This window comes from Vulpes vulpes, chromosome 11 (assembly GCF_048418805.1).
Source record: "Vulpes vulpes isolate BD-2025 chromosome 11, VulVul3, whole genome shotgun sequence".
NCBI classification, from domain to species: Eukaryota; Metazoa; Chordata; class Mammalia; order Carnivora; family Canidae; genus Vulpes; species Vulpes vulpes.
Window position 1 is genome coordinate 33,861,966 of NC_132790.1, and position 17,528 is coordinate 33,879,493.

Genomic DNA, 17,528 nt, shown 5'->3' on the forward strand with positions numbered 1-17,528 from the left:
AAATGCTGCTGAGAAAATGAGCAAGATTAAAAGAAAGCAACGGCCTTTGACTTGGTCACATGAAGGTCATTCATTGATTGCAATGACAAGAATAGTCGTGGTGGAACAATGGGGAGAGAGGAGAGCCAGGTAAAGATGTCAAAGCCCAAACTATGGACAACCTATAAGTTTTACTGAGAGAAAGGACTTGAAGACAGCTAGAGGTATAAACTACATAATGAATTTATTTTGGAATAGTTAAGGGACAAAATTAGAAAACATTTTGGGATTTTGGATGGGGTGGGGGGAACTGTTGTTTATTTGCAGATAAATACAGGAGCATGTTTATTTGCTATTGAGAATTATCCAGTGATGAGGGTAAACCTGATAATCGCAGAGAGAAGGGGCATAATTACAAGACCAAAGATCTACAAGACTTAATCTTAAGAAAATTAATAATGTGCCTAAGGTAAAAGAATTGGTAGCCTGGGGAGCTGGGAAACTAATCAACTCTGTTTTGACTAGCAAGTACACCCTTTTTTCAAAACACTATTCATTGTAATATAATATAGTAGCATTTAAAAAAGATCCCAACTCCAGGCTCTGAAGATAATCAGGACAGTTGGAATCTTTTTTTTTTTTTTAAGATTTATTTATTTATTTACTTGAGGTGGGGGGGGGGGGGGCGTTGAGAGGCCAGAGGGAGAAGCAGGCTCCCTGCTGAGCAGGACTCAATGCAGGGGACTCTGGGATCATGACCTGAGCCAAAGGCAGATGCTTAACTGACTGAGCCATCCAGGTGCCCCAGAGTTAGAAGGAATCTTTCTTTTTTTTTTTTTTTTTTTAAGTTAGAAGGAATCTTAAGAGAACTTTGGAGCGCCAAGACAAACACACACCCTCTCTTCTTTTTTTTTTTTTCCTAAAGATTTATTTATTTATTTATTCAAGACAGACAGAGAGAGAGAGAGAGAAGCAGAGACACAGGCAGAGGGAGAAGCAGGCTCCATGCAGGGAGCCTGACACAGGACTCGATCCTGGGTCTCCAGGATCACGCCCCAGGCTGAAGGCAGCACCAAATAGCTGGGCTATTGGGGCTGCCCCACACACCCCCTTCTATATGAGCAAGCTCTGTTCATCACACAGACTGCTGAATGTCATTTCTATTTGCACACCCGGTTGTAATTCTACTAGCTGTAGGACCTTCAATTATTTCCCTTATATATTCAGAGTGGGTTTGAGGAGAGGACAGGGACACTGAGATAAATCACAGTGAGATAAATCACAGTACAGTATAAGGGGAATGCCGTTGAATAAACTCTGGTGAACATAATAAGAATTAAAAATATGTTTTTAATGCCAGTTGTGTGCTTATATTCAGCAAAAGCAAAGGTGTACTGAAGAACATGGTCATTCATTTCTCTTTTCTTTACACAGCTATCCCAGGAAGCCAGTGACAGTGATGATGCCAAGAAGTGGCTTCTTGTCATCTTGTTTCCCAGACCCACACATCCCCTCCACATGGCAACATAGCATCACCTTTCTTACACCATTCCCATTACCTCTTCTAGTTAACCTTTTCCTCAGGACAATATGGATGCCATCTCCCCCACGAACTTTTATAGCACTAAGAACTAGTACCACATAAATTTGGCTCTTGATCATATGAAATCTTTATTTATTTATTTAGATTTTATTTACTTATTTAAGAAAGAGAGAGAGAGAGCAGGAGCAGGGTTAGGGGCAGAGGCATAGGAAGAGGGAGAAGCAGGCTCCCTGCTGAGCAGGACTCAATCCCAGGTCCCTGGGATCATGACCTGAGTTGAAAGCAGACACTTAACCCACTGAGCCACCCAGGTGTCACAATCATATGAAGTCTTAAAATTATTCTCCAATTCCAGTATCACAGGGAGAGGAGAGTAAGAGTACTTTTCAGTCAGAAATTCAAGATACTTGTTGGCCACTGATACTTTGAAAGGTAACTTAGTAGTACAAAGATCCAGATGGATCTGCCTTGAAATTGTGGCTTTGTTCCAACTCCAACACACTAAGTGATCCTAGGCAAGTCACTTTCTGAACCTCAGCTCCCCTACACAGAAAAAGGGAATAATACTACCACTGCCTACCACCTGAGTATGTACCTAAAACACGCTGGATAGTCTGCTCTTTAGTGGGAAACTCTACAAACCTATGGTTTTCAAAACCAGGTCTGAAATGCTTCTTTGACCTGTTTGCAACACCCTGTCAGCCTCTCCTCACTCCTAGCCTACTTCACTTTCTCATGCTGGTGACAAGGAAGTCATCATGCTCTAACCCAAAGCTTTGTCACCTGATCCCTTCAGTCCCTGTGCCTCACTCCACCTTGCTCAGGTAGGTTTTCCCACATTACCCGGACCTTAGTTCATCACTGCACTTACCGCATTGCTTATTTATTTACAGGACTATCTACTCCATAAAACAAAGGTTGCCTGAAGGAAAAGACTGAATTGTATTCATCTGTGTATTCCCAGCAGCACAGTGCCTGTTGCACATAGGTACTTTTTTTTTTTAAGATTTTATTTATGTATTCATAGAGACACAGAGATAGAGAGACGCAGAGACACAGGCAGAGGGAGAAGCAGGCTCCATGCAGGGAGCCTGACATGGGACTCAATCCAGGGTCTCCAGGATCACACCCTGGGCTGCAGGCGGCGCTAAACCGCTGCGCCACCGGGGCTGCCCAGGTACTTTTTTAAAAAAGATTTTATTTATTCATTTGAGAAAGAGAGGGAGAGAGCATGAGCAGGGGATAGGGGCAGAAGGAGAGGGAGACGCAGACTCCCCACTCAGCAAGGAGCCAGACACGGGTCTCGATCCCAGGACCCTAATATCATGACCTGAGCTGAAGGCAGATGTTTAACCAACTGAGCCACCCCAGGCACCCCAGGACTTACTTCTACTTCACCATGTTTGGCATATAACCAGTCATCAGAACATTTGATTTATATTCTCAGCATGTCCTGGGTTGGCTTCCCTATTCTGCTTTAGGACCAGGCTCTTATACTAGCCCTCTATCTTTGCTGTGAGTTCTCTCCCAGATCTATATCCTTGATCAGTGAGGGTCCCAAGCTCCAGAACTGTCTTGAGTTCCCACCCTTGCCAGTACCCTCTGAACTCTAAGGATGACTCCAGGATGACTTAGCTAAGGCACTGGTGCAGTACTGCATACATTTCTGGAGCACCTTTATGTGAGGTAATGTCCCAGATGCAAAAGTGAGATGCCATCTACAAGGAATTTATGACTTACTGGGGGGTAAGGGAAGAGGCAGGGAGACAATTAGATGAAAACAATACAATTCAATTATGAAAAAGTTTTATATCTCTGGGGAAATTCAGGAAAGCCTTAGAGGAAGAGGCATTTCAATAGGGCCTTAAAGCACTGAGGTGCTGTTTCCAGAGTTGTATATTTTCCACAAAACAGAACACCAAAGTGCCCCGCTCCTCCAATGAAAAGAAAAGTAAGTGGAGGAAATGCAGCCTACTGTGTGCTCCACTTGGAGTTTCACAAGGCACAGGAGGGAGGCTCTGACAAGTCCTGAAGTACACAACCCCATTTTAGTGTTTAATCCAGCATCCCAAATTTGTTTGGCTTCCCAAATTTTGTTTTTGTTTTTGTTTGTTTGTTTTTTAAGATTTTTAAAATGTATTCATGAGAGGCAGAGACATAGGCAGAGGGAGAAGCAGGCTCCATGCAGGGAGCCCAACGTGGGACTCGATCCCAGGTCTCCAGGATCAGGCCCCAGGCCAAAAGCGGCGCTAAACCGCTGAGCCACCCGGGCTGCCCTGGCATCCCAAATTTGTTTGCCCACCAGTTCTCCATCTCTTTCACCTTGGAGGCTGTATGTAGCATTTTGAGGAACGGACTCGAAAAAAACTAAGGTTACTGTTACGCTTTTAAAGTTATATATTTGCATTGAAAAAGACCTTGCCTAGGTAATATTTTAACATAGATTTTTTAAAACAATATAATCAGCAATTTAAAAAATTCCCCCGCGATTCATCCAAAAAGAAAAAGCAATGGGAAGCCTCACAGAACTAAGTAGCTGTCCAGACAGAACAAATGGGTTCCTTCAGTGTGAAGCGGTGTGCAGACCACAAGCCGTTCTATCGAGGGAGGAAGGGAAAAAAACCCATCTCTGCCAGAGTCCATTCCTTCTATGGTAGGATGTTTACACTCGTTTACCCTCCCCCCCAATCCCTCCAACATGCTGACTGGGTAAAAAACACCAGACTTAAAAGCAAAGAGAACGACATTGCATAACAAGCCGAGGAGGCAGGTTTCCCTCCCTGATATTTACCAAAACACAGTGTGCCTGCAAAGAGGGAGGCGAAGGGGGCATTGCACAGCTTGTCTGTCCCCACCCTGGAGGCTTCGTGCTCAGCTATCCAGTCTGTGAGTTAACAAATGTTTCCTGGGAGTGAGGCACTGTGCTCACATACAGAGAGAAACAAGATATAGTCCTGCTCCTAAGTCCCGCCTCACAGGCCAACAGGGAAGAAGGCAGGTAAACAAACTGCAATGCAGCACTCAAAGTGCAAGCAGGCAATTCTATAATAAGAGGTGAGTGCAAAATGCCAGCGAGGCACAAAGGCAGGCACTCTTTAACTGTGCCTGGGCTTAAGGTCAGAAGAGAGGCGTGTTAAAATAAGAAGATCCCTCTTAGTTCTCAGGAGATTGGAAAGGAGCTTTCCTGGCAAATAAATCTGTCTACCTATCTATAAGGAATCTGGTAGGACAGAGCAAAACTAGAGAAGGGGAGAAGCAGCTGATCTGATCTTCCTGGGAAAGTAGCATAAAGAACAGATGTAACTAATTTCACTTACTCCTGAAGCCCTACAAAAATTCAGTAGAGACTTTTTGGTCTTTTTTTTTTTTTTTTTTTCTTTTTGGTCTTAATAACAAAACCATTAGTTCAAGGAAAGAGAAGATAATGGTGTCAAATTTTGGAAGCTTGGGAAACAAATGAACAAGTAGTAAGTGAGGGCAGACTCCAGACATCTGAATCCTAAACCAGATGCAGGAAGAGCTGAGTGGGCAGCTGATGGAAACCACAGAGTCCTCACCAGGCCCAGAATGGCAGTACCGTGTACTCCTAGAGTGGCGGGACAAGATGGGGAAATGAAGAAACCGGGGAAAGCAGCCTGAAAAGAAGTTAAACCCTGAGATCCTTCTCTGCACTGACAGAATTCTGGAGGCTCAGAGGCTAGAGAGCATAAAACAGAAATGTCTAGTATGTGTTTTAAAATAATCTGGCGAAAGGGGGTTGGGGGACACAGATGAAATAAAAATGTCCGTGAAGGAATCGCTGGAGAGCCTGGGGGCTCAGGAATCAGGATTCATTGCACCATCCTCTCTACTTTGTAGTCTTTGGAATTTTCCATAATAAAAAGTAAGAGTGGCTCTGGTCCAGGAGTACCCAGGATGGTTAAAAGGGAACATAAAACAGACAAGGGCACTCTGTCTGCTGAAGGTGAAGTACAAGTTTCCCATTCCCTCTCCTCTAGAGAGTTCCCTCTTCCCTCTCCCAGCAAAGAGATGGGGAAGGCTCCTCCAGAGTAAACACAACCAAGAAAAACCTGAAGATGCTGCCTCAGGGGTTCCCAACAAACAACCCACCCCCATCACACCACAGTTACTGATCTCTGTCCCATACTTAGTTTCCTGACAGCTTCCTAAACATACAACTCACATACTCAATTCGCCCTTTTCAAGTGTACAATTCAGTAGTTTTTAGTATATCCACAAAGCTGTACAACCATCATCATGATCAATTTTAGAGCATCTTCATCACCCCAAATAAAGTCTTATACCAATTAGAAGTCATGCCATCCATATTCACCCCACTCTCCAGCCCCAGGCAACCACTTAATCTATTTTCTGTCTTTATAGATTCGCCTATTCTGGAAATTTCATATAAATGAAATCATGCATTCTGTAGTCGTTTTTTAGTGGCTTCCTTCATACCATGTTAAGGTCTTAACAGTTGCTTTTGTTTTTGTTTTTATCGCCCCCACCCTTTAATTAGACCACAGAGCCAAGGATCACATTCAAAGTGACATCTCAGGAAAGCCTCTAATGAAGATACAGACCACAGCAAACACAAAAAAAAGCAGCTTGAAGGAAATGGATACTATGTGAGGAACAGAGCAGGGTAGGAGGGAAAGACCATTAATATTCTTACAAAAATGAAATAAAGGGGGATCCCTGGGTGGCTCAGCAGTTTAGCGCCTGCCTTTGGCCCAGGGCGTGGTCCTGGAGTCCCTGGATCAAGTCCCACGTCGGGCCTCCTGCGTGGAGCCTGCTTCTCCCTCTGCCTGTGTCTCTGCCTCTCTCTCTCTCTCTGTCTGTCTCTCATGAATGAATAAATAAAATCTTTAAAAAAAAATGAAATAAAATTACAGCTGTGAATGAAAACAGGATGCTATAGAAAAGAATCATCAAGAAGACAAAAAAAAGAGTTCTTGGAAACTGACAACTTAGTAGCAGATATTAAAAAAAAAAACAACCTCAATAAAAGGATTGGAAGATGAAGTTGAGAAAATTTTCTGAAGAATAGAAGCACAAGACAAAGATATGGAAAACAGGAGACATTAAGAATATTCTAGAGAACCAATACAGAAAGTCCAATAACTGAGTAAAAGAAATTCCAAAGGGGGCATCCAGGTGGTTCGGTTGGTTGAGTGGTGACTCTTGGTTTTGGCTCAGGTCACAGTCTCATGGGTCAGGGCTGGGCTCTATGCCCAGCAGGGAGTCTGCTTGATGGTTCTCTCCCTTTACCCCTTCTCCCACCCATACAGGCCCACCCACTCTCTCTCTAAAAATAAAATCTTTATTTATTTTTTAAATAATTTTTTTAAAGATTTTATTTATTTATTTATTCATGAGAGACAGAGAGACAGAGAGAGAGAGAAAGAGGCAAAGACATAGGCAGAGGAAAGGCAGGCTCCCGGCAGGAAGCCTGATGTGGGACTTGATCCCGGGACTCCAGGATAATGCCATGAGCCAAAGGCAGAGGCTCAATTGCTGAGCCACCCAGGCGTCCCTAAAAATAAAATCTTTAAAAAAAAGAAAAGAAATTTCCAAAAAAAAAAAAAAAGGAAGAGGAAATTTCCAAGAAAGAACAGAAAAAAAAAGAAAAATTATAATTAGATAAAACTTCGAAGATCTAAGGGATACACGTTGCCAGATCCAAAGGGTCCTGCCCACAAACACAGTGTGAAATTTCATAAAACCGCAAAGATTATATAAGCTGTCAGAAAGAAAAATCAAACAAACAGGTTATATACAAAGAATCAGAAAATAAAACGTTTCCAACTTTTCAACACCTTCAATAAAAACAAGACAATGAAGTAAAACTTTCAAAATTCTGAAGGAAAATGAATTCTGACCAAACTACGTGTCAAAAGTGAGAATAGGACAAAAATATTTTCAGATCTACAAGAGCTCAAAAATTCACATTCCATTCACCTAAGAAGTTCCTGGAGGATATCCTTCACCAAGCGGTATACAAGAAACAGGAGTAGAGACAATCTGTGGAATGTCCCAAAATGACTGTCATATGAAGAAACCAACCAGACTGGACAAGTAGAGCTCAAGGGACAGGCATATTGAAGATGGTCATCACCAAAAACCCTACTGCCATTATATCCTCTTTGGTGTTGTTGATTTAAATATTTTTAATATAGGATTATAAAATTTTCAGACATACTGAAAAGTAAGCCCGTGATGCTCATCACCAATTCAATATATGAACATTTTGGCCTGTTAACTTAATCTACACCCTTTCCTCTATTTTTACTTTGTTTCAATGTTTTATAAAAATTCCATATTATATCATTTCATTTCAGTGTACTTCAGAACCCACCTCTATATTATCCATTCTCTACATCACAATATTATTATCATGCCTAGAAAAACTAATGTTAACCACTTGATATCAGTCCATAATACAATTTCCCCAACATCTCAAAAATGCTTTTTTATGATTAGACTGCTATGGGCTGAATTGTGTCTCCCCTGACCCCCAAATGGAAGCCCTAAGCCCCCATACCTCACAATATGGCTATAATTGGAGATAGGGCCTTTAAAGAAGTAACTAAGTTAAAAATGAGTCCTTCAGGGTGGTCTTTTATCCTACATGACTGATATCCTTACAAAAAGAAAACAGATTAAGATATACAGAGAGACACTGGGAAACATGTGTACAGAGGGACAACCATGTGAAGAGGGAGGAGGGAGTGACCATCTCTAAGCCAAAGAGAGAGGCCTCAGGAAAAATCTACCTGCCAGCACCTTGATCGGACTTCCAGCCTCCAATACAGTGAGAAAATTAATTTATGGGACACCTGTGCAGTTTACTTGGTTAAGCATCTGACTCTTGATTTCAGTTCAGGTCATAATCTCAATGTCATGAGATTAAGCCTTGTGTCAGGCTTTGTGCTGAGCATGGAACCTGCTTAAGATTCTCTCTCTTCCTCTCCTTCTGCCTTCTCCCCAGCTCGTGCTCTCTCTCTAATTTTTCGCTCTCTAAAAAAGTAAATTAATTAATTTTTTTTAATTTAAAATAAATTTCTGTTCTTTAAGGCTACCCAATATATGGTATTTTGTTATGGTAGCCGGAGCAAACTAATACATAGAGTATCTGAACCCAAAAAAGATTCATATATTACACTGGTTGTAAATTTTGAAGCTATGTTATTTTTTTCATGCCACTGACTTGCTGCAAAAGCTCAATCAGCTGTCCAATAATCCACATTTATCTGTTTGCTTATCAGAGTGTAATTTAATTTCTTCTACCTTTCCAATAAATCAAAGTTAGCTTTAGGGTCTCAATTAGATTTAGGGATCAATTTTTAGGTAAGAACATTCCATAGACAGTAACTGCATACTCTCTCTCTCTCTCTTTTTTTTTTTTTTTTTTTTTTTTTTTTTGCATACTCTCTTTTTAACCTGTTAAAGAATGACAGGTAAACTTGGTCCAGACTTTTTTCTGACTCTACCTGCTTGACCTTGTGCTAATGAAGCACCTGCTTATCCCCTCCATGCTGTCTGTGTGGGTTAGCTGATGGTATTCACTTCATCCCACAGAGGAGTTTTGCTCTGAACTACTCCCTGACAGCTGGAGAAATGAGAGGTACAAAAGAAAGAATAGTCCATTCTCTGTGACCATACCCTACCAGATGTCCAGTGCCTGACCCACATTATACCCCCATCAGATGCCCTCATATGGTGGGCTTTAAACTTCCTAGGACCCACTTACAACTTTGCCCACTGACTTCCCCATTAGTACCTCTTGTAATCTCTAGGAAAGCTAAAGCGAGACTATGAACCCAAATCAGCTTATTTTTAAACCTAATAGTGGCACTACTGCCCTTTTCTTATCTTTTTAATTTAAATTCAATTAGCCAACATATAGTACATCAATCATTTCAGATGTAGTGTTGGATAATTTATCAGTTGCATATAATACCCAGTGCTCATCACATCACATGCCCTCCTTAATGCCCATCATCCAATTACCCCATCCCCCCCCCCCGCACCTCCCCTCCAGCCAGCCTGTTTGTCTCCTAGAGTTAAAGAGTTTCCCATGGTTTTTCTCCTTCTCTGATGCTTGCTAGATTTGTACTTGCTCCTTGTTTTAAAAAACTAACCAATATACAGTTTAGTAATACAAACATGTATGGTTAAACCATATAAAAGGTAAGAGAATGATCAACACAAAAGTCAGGATAATCATTGACTCTGGTGAGGAGAGAAGGGGACATGACTTGGGGGCAGAAGATACAAAAGCAGCTTCTAAGGCACCAATAACATTCAATTTTATAAGCTGAATGGTAGGTGCACAGTTTTCATTTTATTGTTCTTCAAGCTGTAAATCCATATTTAGAACACTTTTTGGTATACATGATATGTTCCATATTATTTTTTTGTGAGTAATCCACTGTGGCTAGAAGACAGGGTTTGAGGAGTAATGTAAAAGGAGAAAAGACTGGAAATGGAGTTTACTCTGAAGGCAAATGGCAGCCTCAGTCATGCTCCCTTGGGAGTCAAGGAACATTTATACCCAAGATCAATTCAAATGGCCTTCTTACAATCTATCCATCAAGAATGACAGGAAAAAATCCTCTTTTTTCTTCCCCTACTAAGTCACCTAGAGATGACATATCTAACGTTGTAAGTGTCTTACTGGGAAACATAATAATATGGTTTTGATGTATTTTTCTGGTGAGAGAAGACTCAGCTTCCCCTAGGGAACACACTTGCCTCAAATTCTTAAATGACACAAAGCTGGGAGGGATGTAGAACAAATGTTTTAGATGACAGAACTGGGATATATCTTCGTGAGCTGGAGTGACAGGTCAAATCTAGCGCACTTGATAACAACATCTACCACTTACTGAGAACATACGATATGCCACAAGCTTTACATAATTTATTCTGCGGAAGTAAGTTGCCCGAGATCACAAAGCAAGTCAATAGTGGAGTCATCATTTGAAACCAGATTTTCAGATTCAAATTCTAATCTCAAGTGAGATGTCAACTACCAGAAATTAACTCTTAAAAAACTGAATCCTCTTCACTTTGGTCTGTTACCCTCAGAGAAACGCCAATCAACCCCAACCCCTTTGGGCATCAGCACCTCAGGAAAATGATTAGATCAGACTTATTTCATTTATTGAGGTACCATTTGGGGACCCTCTGACAGCTGCCAAAACCCCTCTATCTGCCCTAAAGAGTAAGTCTGGGGATCCCTGGGTGGCGCAGCGGTTTGGTGCCTGCCTTTGGCCCAGGGCGCGATCCTGGAGACCCGGGATCGAATCCCACGTCGGGCTCCCAGTGCATGGAGCCTGCTTCTCCCTCTGCCTGTGTCTCTGCCTCTCTCTCTCTCTCTGTATGACTATCATAAATAAATAAATAAATAAAAGTTAAAAAAAAAAAAAAGAGTAAGTCTGTCATCCAGAGCAAGTGGTAAGAGGATTCTCTCTGTGACCCCATTCCCAGTCCAGCTGTGTTTGCTTCCCATCTGCATATTAAGAATTTGTAAAACTCAAGATATGCAGTTGTAGACAGGGGGCCCTTATCACAAAGATTGCTGAGCAAGACCCCTTAGCCAGCCTGTTCTCCACCTTCAATTTTCTCTCGTCCTCGGGGCCACTGTGATTTGATGGGTGTGTGTAGCCAAGAGAACAGCACCACCACCTACAATGCACGGTCATATCCAATGAGCAATCCCGAAAGACAGCCAGAGAATTTTAATGAAAACCAGAAAAGTCTTGGCCACTAAGTCCAACTGCCGTCCAGGCCCAACAGCCCCTCCCCCTGCAGCCTAGAATCCCTGAGCCAGTTTCACCCCAAGAAGAGGGAGGAAAATCCATACTGCATTCAGCAACATCTTCCATGGCAGCCACTTTCCAGGGTCATTTAGGTTAGAGGCAAGGTACATGCTGATTGCAGGAGGACCCAGGGACCCTGAGAAGCACAGGGTGCAGCAGCAACAGATCTGAGCCAACAGATTATGAAACAGTCTATTTAAAAAAAAAAAAAGTCTTTCCTTCTGCCAAAGCTATCTGAACACAGCTGCATACAAGGCTAGTGAGGAATCTTAACAAGCTTAAAGGGACCGTATTTCAGATTCTCAAAAACCAAAGGTGGAAGAGATGAGTATTTTAAGCACTTACTATGTGTCAGGCACTCTGATCTCATTTAACCTTCACTATGAGGTGGAAATTATAAACTGCATGTAACAGATAAAAACCCTGACTCAGAGAGGTTAGATAAGTTGTCCCAGGGACATAGCTGGCATATAGAGAACCAAGGCCCAAAGTTCAATGTGGGTGAGGCTCATCAGGAATAAACTCAAAATTCCAACCTGACCTGCCTAAATAAAGAGAATCATCATTCACTGAAGAGCAGCAGTGCCTGGGACTCAACTAAGATTTCTGCATGTACTGGATCATCTAATCTCCACTGCAACCAGGTAAAATAGGGAGTCCTTATTAATTATCCCCCTTTTAGACAAGGAAGCTAAGGGGAGATGTTAAATAACTCAGCCAAGGTCATGACATTGCCAGGATTTGATCCAGGACTACCAGATTCTAGAGCCCTATGTTAGAATACTCACTCTTAACAGCCTGCAGGAGAACCACCTATGTCATTGTACCAACCAAAGAAAGGAGTTGCATGAAGACTTCAGCCCCCCCTTCCCAGCAGGCTATCCACATTCCAGTGTTACCTTTCAATTCGTCCAAACACTCTTCACTGGGGGCACAGAATCACTGGCTCTGGGAAGGCTGACGGTGACATCGGCACCTTCCTATGGACTGGGGGCTCTGTTGACACTGCATGTATGAAGGAGAAAGCTCCCAGCAATGATCCCGAGATGCCTGTGAGTGCAGAAGCTGACAGCTCCTTTTTGCAGGCTCTGCTGCACGGGCCCACCCACCTCACGGCAACTCCTCCCCTCCCCAACAGCTCACAGGCCTATTTTGTATTCTTAACAGTAGACCATGTGCCTCCTCCTAGAGGAACTGTGATTTCCCAAAGGAGACGACTGTCTAGACAGAGCATCCCAATACCTCTTGACAAGAAATGGGCCATACAATGTCAGGTTTGATCATTTAGGGTTTTGGGGTCTGTGTTCAGCACCCCAGTGAAGGCCCCAGGCCCCACACCTCTGGATTATCAGACTGAGCATCACACAGCACAACAGCTCATATTAGGGTTAGAACTGTCTTCCCAGCCAGGCAAGCGTTACCAGCAAGAAGTTGCAAGCATGTTACATCCAGGTTTACGGGTCATGCACTCCCAAGCTCACCACAGAAAGCATTCCATTAATCAGATTCAAACTTGACAGAACTCTTCTATACATGTTCAGAATAAAGTGCCAGGCTTTGAGGTAGACTGAACACCTAGTATGCGCCAGGTGCTGTGGCAGGTACATTCAAAGAGAGTATCCTAATTTTCACAATATCCAAAGAAAATATTCACAACATTTTATGAGGCAGATAGGACTGTTGTTTGTTTGTTTGTTTGTTTGTTTGTTTGTTTTTTTCTGGATAGGATTGCTTTTATACAGATAAGGCAACTGAAGCCCAGAGAGGTAAAATAATTTTTTTCACACAGGAAATGGCAACTTCAGAAACAAATTAATCTTTAATATGACTCCAACACCCTTACATCCAGTCAATCATGAGCTATTTATTTATTCTGCAGATATTTGTGGAGTACCTTCTATGGGCAGCTACTATGCCACTTATAGAAAATACGGCTGCTAACACAATAGCCTGTGTCCAGTCACCAAAGAACTATGTTCTCAAAAGTGGCAGTGCAGATCTGAAAGGCAGGTACAAAATAATGAAATTAGGGCCTTTGATGAATGATCAGGGCAGGTTTCTCTGAGGAAGTGGTATCAGAGCTGAGACCTGAAAGATGAGAATGAGCCAGCCATTTGCAAAGCTAAGCAGAGTGCAAGCAGAAGTAACCAGAAGGGGCAGCCTGGGTGGCTCAGTGGTTTAGCGCCGCCTTCAGCCCAGGGCATGATCCTGGAGACCGGAATCAAGTCCCGCGCTGGGCTCCCTGCATGGAGCCTGCTTCTCCCTCTGCCTGTGTCTCTGGCTCTCTCTCTCTCTCTCTGTCTCTCATGAATAAATAAATAAAATCTTTAAAAAAAGAAGTAACCAGAAGTGTGAGGGCTGGCTGCAGGAAAAGGTTTGTCATGTTTAGAGAATATAAAGGCCACCAGGGACCAAGGCTAAATGAATAACGGGGAAGAAAGAATGTTTGAGATGACGCAGGGCCTTGCTGACCACAGAAAAGAGGCTAGATTTTCTTGTAAGGGCAATGAAAAGTCAAGGAAAAGTCTTGATGAGAGGAGTGACATGATCTCATTTGTGCTTTGGATTTTGTTTTTGTTTTTAAGTAGGTTCTGTGCCCAATGTGTAGACCAAGGCGGGGCTTGAACTCACAACCCTGAGATCAACACCTGAGCTGAAATCAAGAGTCAGACACTTAACCCACTGAGTCACCCAGACGCCCTGTATTTGTGCTTTCAAGAGGTAGTGCTGCTTGCTGTAGACAAGGAAGGGGCAAGAGTTAGGAATTGGGAGAGATGATGGTGGCTCAGACTAGAGTGATGGACTGAATGTGAATAGTAAGGGAACAAACTTCTAGGTTCCTAGCTTGACCAACTAGGTTGACAGTGGTACCATGTATAATGAGAAAGACTGAAGGAAAAGCAAAATGCTCATGAGATAGCCATGGTTTTTATTCTCTTTTACACCAAGAAGAAAAAGAGTAGACCCAGTTGTGTTTTTTTCTGGGGAAGCTGTAAATTAAAGGCTTGAAGCTGCTCAACCTGGTGAAGAGCTGCTGGGAATGAAAATGGAGAAAAAACAGTAAGAATGTGATAGGTTGACCTAGAAACAGGGGTTCCACTTGCTTCATTTGGTCATCCACTACCAAGCTGGGCCCCATGGGTGCAAGGGCGACATAGGAGAAGCTCAGTTTGATGTTGGATGGAGAAGGACAGTCTCGTGATCAAAGTTGTAGAAAAAGGGTAATGAGCTGCTTCCAGGTGATGATGACTTCCCTGTCATTGGAAGTATTAAAGAATAAACCAAATGACCCCTTGGTTGGATGGTTAGAAAGAAAATTCAGTAATTGTGTGGGCAAACCCTTTTTAAAAAAAAAAAAGATTTTTATTTATTTATTCATAGAGACACAGAGAGAGAGAGAGGCAGAGACACAGGCAGAGGGAGAAACAGGCTCCATGCAGGAAGCCCAACGTGGGACTAGATCCAGGGTCTCCAGGATCACGCCCCGGGCTGCAGGCGGCACCAAACCGCTGCGCCACCAGGGCTGCCCCTGGGCAAACCCTTCTAAGCTTAAAATCCTTCTAAACCCTAGGATCCCGTGTCTTTAAGATATAATCTTTATTAATCTGACCATTAGGGCTAGAGTTTCCCCAACCAGGTGGAGATTCTTTGGTATGTCTTACCTTCCAGAAGGCAAATAAGAACAAGATTAGCTTATTTCAGCCATCATAAAGGGACTCCTAGTTTACTTCTACATGTCCTACAAGATGCTGAAAGTATAGTATATACTGGTATACTTTTGTATAGTTTTGTAAAAGGCACAGGCTATGAATCAGATATTTGAGATCTGCAATTTGTTAGCTCTGTGGCCTGTGGCAAATTACTTAAATCCTCTTGAGTCTCCGTTTCTCTCTTTGAAAAATGGGAAAATGGAAGACTCGTGCCTAATTCAGGATGTCTGCTGTGAGGACCAAAGTCCAGTACCAACCCATTACAGCAATAATAATAATGATAACTAACATTTATCAAGTCACTGATATATTCTAGTATGTGCTATGTGGTCTCTGTGCATTTTTTTCACCAAACTTTACAACAACCCAAAGGCAGATACTATTGTTATCCCTGTTTAAAGCTATTGATATCCCTGTTATCCCTGTTTAAAGCTGCTCACCAGGTTGAGCAGCTTCAAGCCTTTAGGATTTATTTAAGATCCAATAAATAAATAAATAAATAAAAGTAAAAATAAATAAAAAATAAAGAGTAAGTATTCCTAGAGGTTAAATAACTTGCCCAAGAGTCATACAGCTAGTAATTGTTCAAATTGGGAAAAAACAAGCAAACATCAACAACAACAAATATGAAAAGGAAAAAAAAAAAGCCAAAGAAGACATATCTAAATAGATGTTTAGATACTGTTAAAAAATGTAACCTACTGTGAAACTTAACAATCAATTCACTGACTAGACATTTAGTAAATATTTACTAAGCGGATAAATGAATAACTGAATGATTAAATGATTCCTTTTTTTTTTAAGATTTTATTTTATTTATTCATGAGAGACACAGAGAGAGAGAAGAGAGAGGCAGACAGAAGGAGAAGCAGGCTCCATGCAGGCAACCTGATGTGGGACTTGATCCTGGGTCTGCAGGATCACGCCCTGGACTGAAGGCGGCGCTTAAACGCTGAGCCACCGGGGCTGCCCCTGATTAAATGATTCCAACAAACATATATTGAGTTCTTACCAGGCACAGCATCAAGAAACTAGGGTTACATAGAACTGACATTAATTTCATTGAGAGGTTGCCATTAAAACCATAATCTTCCCATCGTAAATAAATTCAGGTACTGATCCATACCCCATGAAGAAAGGTCCTAAGAAAGGTCATTCTCAGACATGCCAAAAGAAGCCAGAATTGCTATTGTTCTTTCTTTGGGAAGTCCAATGTTAGAGGGGTGCTCAGAGTAGTAGCTGAAAACTAAGAGCACATAAATAGAAGCCAAGGGAAGAGAGAGTCTCAAAGAAAAAATGAAAAAGACTTCAATAGGAAGCAGAAATCTAAGAGAACAAAGGCTTTTTTAAAAGGCTGACTTAGGGCAGCCCGCGTGGCTCAGCGGTTTAGTGCCACCTTCATACCAGGGCATGATCCTGGAGATCCGGGATCAAGTCTCATGTCGGGCTCCTTGCAATGGAGCCTGCTTCTCCCTCTGCCTGTGTCTCTGCCCCTCTCTCTCTCTGTGTGTGTCTCTCATAAATAAATAAATAAATAAATAAATAAATAAATAAATAAATAAAATCTTTATAAAAAATAAAAAGGCTGACTTAATACCTAGAATTGAACTTCACTAGCATTTGGAAAAAGAAACCAAGGCTCGGACGCCTGGGTGACTCAGTGGTTGAGCGTCTGCCTTTGGCTCAGCGCATGATCCAGGGGTCCCAGGATTGAGTCCCACGCTGGGCTCCTTGCAGGGAACCTGCTTCTCCCTCTGCCTATGTCTCTGTCTCTTTCTGTATCTCTCATGAGTAAATAAAATCTTTAAAAAAGAAAGAAAGAAAGAAAGAAAGAAAGAAAGAAAGAAAGAAGAAAGAAAGAAAGAAAGAAAGAAAGAAAGAAAGAAAGAAACCAAGTCTCAAAAGAGCATTTGGATGAACAGGTTAAAGAGAAAGAGGAGGTAGTCTTTTAAAAAGATTGGTGATTAAAAACAAAACAAACAAACAAAAAAAAGGAGATTGGTGATAAAAAAGAGAGAGAGAGAATAGCAGCCTGGTGAGAAGAAGCAAAAGGACTAACTGCTAAGGAACCAAAAGTAAAGGAGAAGCCAAAGACCGATGAAAGGAGAGTCAAAGACCGATGACACATCGAAGAGACACAAGGAAGAAAAAGAAGGACTGGGCCCAGGGAAGTCAAGAAGGGTGGGATGGAATGCACAGGAAGAGGTTACCCTTGGGAAAGGAGAGGTCATCTTCTGCTCTGAAACGGGAACGAAGGAGGAGAGACTATCACTCTCTCTTATCACTCTCTCTCTTGAAGTAGCTCTTCACCAGGTTGAGCAGCTTCAAGCCTTTAGGAGAAAGTCACTGTGAATCAACCTGGATGGATCCCCAAATCAATCAAGTCAGAGAACATCATTTTAAGCTTAAAATGATATTGATTTCCTTGGGCCACTCCTAAATAAACTGGTATGGAAAAAGACAACCATC

The 17,528-nt window shown here is 42.1% G+C and overlaps 1 protein-coding gene across 2 annotated transcripts in view; it reads right to left on the bottom strand.

The window, feature by feature from the left end:
* The window catches only part of RAB30 (RAB30, member RAS oncogene family), a 91,075-nt gene that overhangs the window by 42,343 nt on the left and 31,204 nt on the right, over positions 1 to 17,528 (bottom strand). The window contains exon 1 of one of the 2 annotated variants that reach the window (XM_026015230.2): positions 12,249 to 12,446. The exons of the other annotated variant lie outside the window; for it this stretch is intronic. The gene's annotated coding sequence lies outside the window, so the exon portion shown is untranslated. Of the gene's footprint in view, positions 1 to 12,248; positions 12,447 to 17,528 lie in introns of those variants that run through there. 2 annotated transcript variants of the gene reach the window in all.